This window comes from Podarcis pityusensis (assembly GCF_964106645.2).
Source record: "Podarcis pityusensis genome assembly, chromosome: 16".
Lineage (NCBI taxonomy): Eukaryota > Metazoa > Chordata > Lepidosauria > Squamata > Lacertidae > Podarcis > Podarcis pityusensis.
Window position 1 is genome coordinate 2,460,488 of NC_138041.1, and position 8,652 is coordinate 2,469,139.

Sequence of the window (8,652 nt, forward strand, 5' to 3'; positions counted from 1 at the left end):
CAGTCCTCTGACGCTCTCTGCATTCTAGAACACGAGACCATCGCTGGTCCTCCACCTCTGCTCTTGTGGTTGGCTCACATGGATAAGGTCTGGTCCTATCGTCTTGATCCACAGGCTGGCGTCTCCTTCGTTCAGATTCTCTTACATCATGTTCACGGAGCTCAGCCTCTCTGGATTGAGGTCTGTACTGACCCTGGCTTCTCCGCTCATCCATTCTGCAGTCAGACATGGATCTCTCAATGTGTTCTGCATCACACCTCTGAGACCTTCTCTGCTCACGTTCTGGATCACAGGACAAAGATCTCCTCTCACCATCTCTGGGAAATGAGTGGGACTCATCATCACAATCTACTGGTTTACGATCAGATCTTTGGTCCCAGCACTCATTAGCTACACGCTGGTCACGTCTGCGGGACCTTCGCTCATCTTCACATACGTAATCCTCTCTCCCTCCATCTTCCAGTTCTTGGGGTTCACAAGATGGGCGAGATCTTCCATAATCAGATCTGATTCCTTGTGCTGCACACCGGCGGGTGTGGCTTTCTTCACCCACCTGCCGTCCAGACACACGTGGCCTTCTCAGGTCCTCTTCCTCTTCCATTTGACACTCAGTCACTTTTGGTTGACGTCGCCTCTCATCTTCTCCTCTTTGAGTGGCCTCTTGGGAATGTCGCTGTCTGTTGCCTCCTCCCCGTGGCAGAGGCCCACGTGGAAGACAATCTCTTTGATCATAATCTCTCTCCCATGACTGGCGCTGATGGTCCTCTTCCCTTGATGGTTCTCTGCGTCTTAGTTGACGACGGCCAGCTTCATCCCTTCGTGACTCACACTCATGAGTCTGCTGGCAGGTCTCCACTTCTCCCTGCTCATCAGACCCACGTGGCCGGTCCTCACAGTCATCTTCCCATTCCTGAGTCTCGCGGGATGGACGGTGCCTCCCACAATCATCCCTCAACTCCTGATCACGAGCTTGGGATGGACGGTGCCTCCCACAATCATCCCTCAACTCCTGATCATGAGCTTGGGATGGACGGTGCCTCCCACAATCATCCCTCAACTCCTGATCACGAGCTTGGCGGCTCCTCTGATCTGATCGGGCAACAGGCTCCTGTGGAAAGTGATCTCTTCTCCCCTCACGTCTAGTGGCACCTTCCTGTTGACGAAGTCGTGGGCGGTCAGAGTCTCGTCGCTCACAGACATAGCCCCCTTCCCTTTCAGCCTCCCGTAGCTGGCGGTGGTCTCGTCCTTCCCCTCGAAGTTCATCTTCATGTGGGGCTCTGCGGGCTTCTCCCCGCTGAACGCGGCGTTCTCTGGGCTGCAGGTGGCTGTCGCAGGCCTTGGCAACTCTGAAGATGAGGAACAGGTACTCATTGAAGTCCACCAAGCAGTCCTTATTGACATCCAGAAGCTGGAAGGTCAGCTCGAGTGTCTCAGGATCATGAGGGTTCTGAAGAATGAGGAAAGCACAAAGAGTGAACCTTCAGCTTCATTTAGATGCTGTACATCAGAAGCAGCCCTAGTTGTCTTCTACCTGGTCTCTGGCAGGCAATGCAGGCTGCAAATAGGGGAACTGCCCCACCAACCTCAGCCAGTCCCCACCCAACTCTTTTTGACTTATAATCCTTCCAAGGAGTTGTCCGATCTGTTAGGGTCCTCCTATATTTTTTCTCAGCACACAATTAATTGCCTCTGCCTACTATTGGCTCTAGTGCCACCTCCTGTTGGTCTCCCTGCCTTCAACCCTACCAGTCTCCTTGGGTAGCACCCACCACTGCTTGTAAGAGTGTCCAGCCCCAGACCCCCCTCATCCTTCGCTGCTTGTTCCCCATCGCAGCTTCCACTCACCTCTATGACCCCGGCAAATTCCTCCTGGAGAAGCGTTTTCATCTCCCTCCTGGTCAGGGCAGAGCAGTTTCCACGTTGCTTGGCGTGCTTGTAAAAGACACCCATGATGGTGCACATTTTGTCCAGGAGATGAGCCATCTTTCAGAAGGTTCTGCTGGGACCTGTTGGGGTAACAACTGCGGTTAGCACAGGGCCAACGTCTCCATGGACTGTAATGTTTCCAAGCTGCTTCCTCAACTGAAAACATCTTTTTTTTTTTAATGAGAAATGTGATTTGGAAGGTGTTTCCTTTATCCTTCATGCAGGATGCAATGCTAAAAGCACATTAGGAGAGATGTTTATCCCTCTCCTTCTTGCAGTGTGGAATCCCTCTTCTAAGATCATAGAAGAGCCCCATGTTCATTTTATTCATTTAAGACATTTATATACCACGTATATAAAAGAGTGCACCTTAAAAAGCAGAGATATCACCTTGCCAACAAAGGTCCGTTTAGTTAAAGCTCTGGTTTTCCCAGTAGTGATGTATGGAAATGAGAGCTGGACCGTAAAGATGGTTGGTTGCTGAAGGACTGATATTTTTGAATTCTGGTGCTGGAGGAGACTCTGGAGAGTCCCATGGACTGCAAGAAGATCAAACCTATCCATTCTGAAGGAAATCAGCCCTGAGTGCTCACTGGAAGGACAGATCCTGAAGCTTTTTTTTTTTTTTATGCATAATTTTTATTAATTTGCATAATGCAAAATACAAAAACAAAATATAAAAGTTCGATTCTCATTTTCACAGGTTTTTAAGTATGACTTCCTTCAACCTTTCCACAAATCATCCGTAATAATCTTTTATAAAAGTTCGCATTTCTTAATTTGTAATGCCATTAATCATTCTAGTTCTTCCATTTCTCTTTAAACAATACTCTTTTCTTTTTACAGAGCTCCTTTAAAGCCCACTAGTGTTATCTGTCCATCACTTAAATTTTCCAGATATTTCGTAAAACTTTCCCAATCCTTAATGAACCTCTGGTCTTTTGAATATCTAATTTTCCCTGTCATCTTATCCATTTCCACATAATCTAATAGTTTTGCTCTCCATTCCTCAATTGTCGGTAGGCCCTCTGATTTCCAATTTTGAGCTAATAAGACTCTTGCTGCCGTTGTTGCATACTGGAACAGCTTATGATCTTTCTTTTTTATCTCCCTTCCTACCAATCCCAACAGAAAAGCCTCGGGTTTTTTAACAAAAGTATATCTTAGAATTTTCTTCATTTCGTTATATACACTCTCCCAGAACCCTTTAACCTTTTGGCATTCCCACCACATATGGTAGAAGGTCCCCTCCCTTTCCTTGCACTTCCAGCATTTATTACAAGTTCCATACATTTTGGCTAATTTTGCAGGAGTCATATACCATCGGTAAAACATTTTCATTAAATTCTCCTTTAGTGTCACGCAAGCTGTAAACTTGAGATGTTTTTTCCAAAGTTTCTCCCATTCTTCAAAATATATATTATGACCGATATCTCTAGCCCAATATATCATTACCGACTTTACTTCCTCGTCTATTAAATTCCATTCCAATAACTGATTATACATTTTAGACAAAATTTTATAGTTGTTATTCAATATCTCAATCTGGAATCTAGAATCTTTATCAGCATATCCTTTGTCTTTAATATCTTTCCTGAACATTCCGTTTATCTGGAAATAGTGCAGCCAATCATAGACTTTCTCTTTGACCTGTTCGTACGGCTTCATTTTCCACTTTCCTTCTTCTTTCATTAACAGTTGTTCATAGGTAGCCCAATTGTCCCTCATGTTAATCTTTTTAACGCTCATGACTTCTAGTGGCGATAGCCAATGGGGTGTTTTAGGTTCTAACATATCTCTGTTCCTCTCCCATACCTCAATCAGTGGACCTCTGAAAATATGATTTTCGAAGCCCCTGTGTACTTTTCTCCTCCCATGCCATAGATAGGCGTGCCACCCAAATCTGTTGTTAAATCCCTCTAGGTCTAGCACTTCCTTATCTTCCAGTTTTATCCATGTTTTGACCCAGCATAGGCATGACGCCTCATAGTACAATTTCAAATCTGGCAGGGCAAAGCCCCCCCTTTCCTTCACATCTGTCAACAGTTTAAATTTTATTCTTGGTTTCTTGCCCTGCCAGACGAATTTTGAGATCACCCTCTGCCAGTCTTTAAATATCTTTATACCCTTAATTACAGGAATGTTCTGAAACAAAAACAACACTTTTGGAAGCACACACATCTTGATTGTGGCTATTCTGCCCCAAAATGACAGTTTTAGCTTGCCCCATGTTTCAATATCTTTCTTAACTCCTTTCCATACTGTCTCGTAATTATTTTTGAATAAGTCTATGTTTTTTGGCGTTACCCATATTCCTAAATATTTCACCTTTCTGGCCACCTCTATTTCCGTTTCTCTTTGTAATTCTTCAGTTTTATCTGTATTCATATTCTTTACTATTCTTTACTATAATTTTTGTTAATTTTTGTTTTCCTTTTATTTAATTTGAAGCCAGCCACTTTTCCGAATTGGTCAAATTCTTCGAGTACCTCTTTTATTGAATCTATTGGATCCTCCATTGTTACAACCAGGTCGTCTGCGAATGCCTTAATTTTGTATTCGTTCTGCCCAACTGTTACTCCTTTTATCCCCTTATTTTCTCTTATTGAATTTAGGAGGACTTCTAACACCATTATAAATAACAATGGGGACAGTGGACATCCCTGTCTTGTTCCTTTTGCTATTCTTATTTCTGCTGTCTCCACAAAGAATTGATCGCCAAAGAATTGATGCTTTTGAATTTTGGTGCTGGAGGAGACTCTTGAGAGTCCCATGGACTGCAAGATGATCAAATCTCTCCATTCTGAAGGAAATCAGCCCTGAGTGCTCACTGGAAGGACAGATCCTGAAGCTGAGGCTCCAAGACTTTGGCCACCTCAGGAGAAGAGAAGACTCCCTGGAAAAGACCCTGATGTTGGGAAAGATGGAGGGCACAAGGAGAAGGGGACGACAGAGGACGAGATGGTGGGACAGTGTTCTAGAAGCTACGAACATGAGTTTGACCAAACTGCGGGAGGCAGTGGAAGACAGGGGTGCCTGGCGTGCTCTGGTCCATGGGTCACGAAGAGTCGGACACGACTAAACGACTAAACAACAACATATACCACGTAATATTCCTAAGTGGTGTCTACTTTCCCCCCCCCCCTTGCCTCTTCCAGCTCCCACCCCCAGTGCCGCTTCCCCGGCCCGCCACGAGGTCTGAGGGACAGTGGACAGGCCCACAGCTTAAAAAATTGCTGACCCCTGGGCTAGATCTATCAATTTTCTGTCCACATTCATGGGCAAATCATTCGAACCGCTCAAATATCTTGCTTCAGGGTGACCTAGGTTGTCTTTTCCTCAAAGTTCCAACTTGCACACCATTGTCCTGAAATTGAAGCACCTTATGTTTTCCGTGTTCCTGAACACTGAGCTTCAGAGCATACAGAACAGCTCCTTCTCAGTGTTCCCCCTGCCTGTCGTCTCCAGAGTGACCCTCGGAGCCCATCCTCCGTGGCCGACTCAACCTCCCTTCCCTCTGATTCGTTCCAATCGGCACAAAGGGTGAGAAGGCTGCTTCTCAGTGGCTAAAAAGCTCCCCTTTTGTGCTGGTTGTTTGGGGGCGCTCTAGGATGCTGGCACCCTCCCGCAGAAACAATAATGGCTATTTGATCCCGTTATGACCCAGGACCACTTCTCCTCCACAGCAGAGAATGCTCCTTCTAACACCATTGAGGAATTCCTTCTTTGAGGCAGTTCCCCTCCATCCCTAACCTCTCACGATCTTACAAATTTAGAAACTTCAGCCAATGCCTCTTCATCTGAATTGTTGCCTCTCTCAAAATGAAAACAACCATTAAGCCTTTCATAGCAGAGAAGGCACACATTATGGTGATTTTCCATCTCTAGCATAATAATCAAAACAATTAAATGAAAAATCAGGGCTCCTTCTAAACGTCTCCACCATCCACCAATTTTTTCCCCCCACCTGATTGCAAGAAAGCATGGAAATTTCAACTTACCAGAGTTGGAAAATGCAACAGCTCACTGGACTCGAAGTAGCGGGTTGGAGAAATGTGTGGATCTGGTCCCTTTTTTATACAGCGGCTGGTTATCCCGAAGGAAGGCGGCAACCTCCTCGAATGATGCACGCATCCAGACTAGCCTGTTGTACTTTCAGCACCTACAAGTGGACATTTCAACTCCTTTCTCTCTTACACACCTCCAATCCGTCACTACACCTGTCACTTGATGAACTCAGAGGGTTGTTGTATTCAACCTTGGACCTGCTCAGAGTAGACCCATTTGGGAGGAGGACCCAGTTTCTGCATTTCTGCAGTAATTTGCCATTAAAAAAAAAAAAAGTCCTGAAAATTCATCAACTTTTTAGGATGGATTTCTGCGAATAAACAAGTTTTTGTGTGCAATTTTAACCCTTGCACACACTTTTGCAAGCAATTTTCCAGAACAGAATGGCTTCTTCTTTTTTTTCATTTTGCTTGCACTGAAAGATGCATTTTTCATGAGCTGTAAGATGTGCATTTTTGTACGTTTGGTTGGAGAAGGGCCTCACAGAATTCGGAGAAGCGCACATTTCAAAGGATAGATCTGTTTCGATTTGCATATTAGGCCCCAACTGCAATATAAATTTAAAGCACTATGATGCCACTTTAAACCCTCCTGGCTTTCCCCAAAGAATCCTGGGAGCTGTAGTTCGTTAAAAGTGTTGAGAGTTGTTAGGAGAACTCTTAATTCTTTGCCTCCAGAACTACAATTCCCAGACTGGTTTGACAATCAATCTCTCTTCACAAGGAACTCTGGGATTTGTAGCTCTGTAGAGGGAGGGGAATAAAGGGATCTCCTAAAAACTCTCAGTGCCCTTAACAAACTACAGCTCCCAACATTCTTTGTGGGAAGCCCTGGCTGCTATAGAGTTATCACAGTGCTTTAAATATATACTGTGCAGTAAGTAAAGTTTAAAGGTACCGTATTTTTCGTTCTATAAGACGCACTTTTTCCCTCCTAAAAAGTAAGGGGAAATGTGTGTGTGTGTTATGGAGCGAATGCAGGCTGCGCAGCTATCCCAGAAGCCAGAACAACAAGAGGGATCATTGCTTTCGCTGCTTAGCGATCCCTCTTGTTGTTCTGGCTTCTGGGATTCAGAATATTTTTTTTCTTGTTTTCCTCCTCCATAAACTAGGTGCGTCTAGAGCAAAATATACGGCAGTTATGGCTGGCGCACATGAAAATACCAGAATTGGGGCTGATATAGAAAAATAGGGTTGGCTGGCTCCTCTGTTTTTCTATATCAGGGCCAATACTTTGCAGTAGGCTAGCTTGTCATAAAATAGTCCGCAGGCTGCCAAATTCCCACAAATGGTTGTTCCATGCTTTGCATGGAAAAGGTCCAGTGTTCATCGTCAGGTAGGCTTGGGTGAGAATCCTGTCTGAACCCCAGAAAGCGTAAGGCAGTTTCCTCTGTTCCTATTCAAAGCAGTCCTTCCTTCCTTCCTGAACCATGAGGACTGGTATCTCACTTTAAGGAGGACTGCCCTGGCTCAGTGGCAGGACACCTGCTTTTCCGTGCAAAAGTCCCCAGGTTCAATCCTAAACCGAGGGCCGTCTTAAGCATGTCCGGCGCCATGGTGCCCTCATCCCTCTGGCGCCCCACTTCCTGTTTCCCACAGTTGTCGACCTTTTCCCAAGCCTCTGCGGGGATCGCTCATCTCCCGCGGAGACTTGGGAGGCAAGCTGCATACACGCCAGCCATATGGTTGATGGGGCGCAGCTGGCGGGCATGCAGGAGGGAAAGGGGAGGCCACCGGCAAAGCTCCCCTACTTGCTGGGGCACCCCTGAGAGGCTGGTGCCCTGGCGCAACGCACCAGTAAACCCAGTGGGAAAGACGGCTCTGCCTAAACCAGACTCTGAAATCATCATTTGAGGGCCTTTTCCTTGTGCTTCCTCCAGGGGAGGTCCGGAGGATGACAACACAAGAGCGGGGGTCTTTGAGAGCCAGTGTGGTGTGGTGATTAAGAGCGGTAGACTTGTAATCTGGTGAACCGGGTTTGCTTCCCCGCTCCTCCACATGCAGCTGCTGGGTGACCTTGGGCCAGTCACACTTCTCTGAAGTCTCTCAGCCTCACTCACCTCACAGAGTGTTTGTTGTGGGGGAGGAAGGGAAAGGAGATTGTTAGCCGCTTTGAGACCTCTTAAAATGGCACCCCTGACCATTAGGTCCAGTCATGACCGACTCTGGGGTTGCGGTGCTCATCTCGCCTTATTGGCCGAGGAAGCCGGCGTACAGCTTCCAGGTCATGTGGCCAGCACGACTAAGCCGCTTCTGGAGAACCAGAGCAGCGCACGGAAATGCCATTTACCTTCCCACCGGAGCAGTACCTATTTATCTACTTGCACTTTGACGTGCTTTCGAACTGCTAGGTTGGCAGGAGTAGGGACTGAGCAATGGGAGCTCACCCCGTTGCGGGGATTCGAACCGCCGACCTTCTGATCGGCAAGTCCTAGGCTCTGTGGTTTAACCCACAGCACCACCCATGTCCCTTAGGGTAGTGATAAAGCAGGATATCAAATCCAAACTCTTCTTCTTCTTCTTCTCCCAATCAAATTTCTCCACCTGAAGGTAGTTCCAAGGATGCAGAGGGAGTCTCAGCGTTGGTGAAGCGGTGTTGCTTGTTTGCAGAAGCCTGCCTGCCTTCCGTCCTTCATCCCATTGGGAGGAACCAACAAGG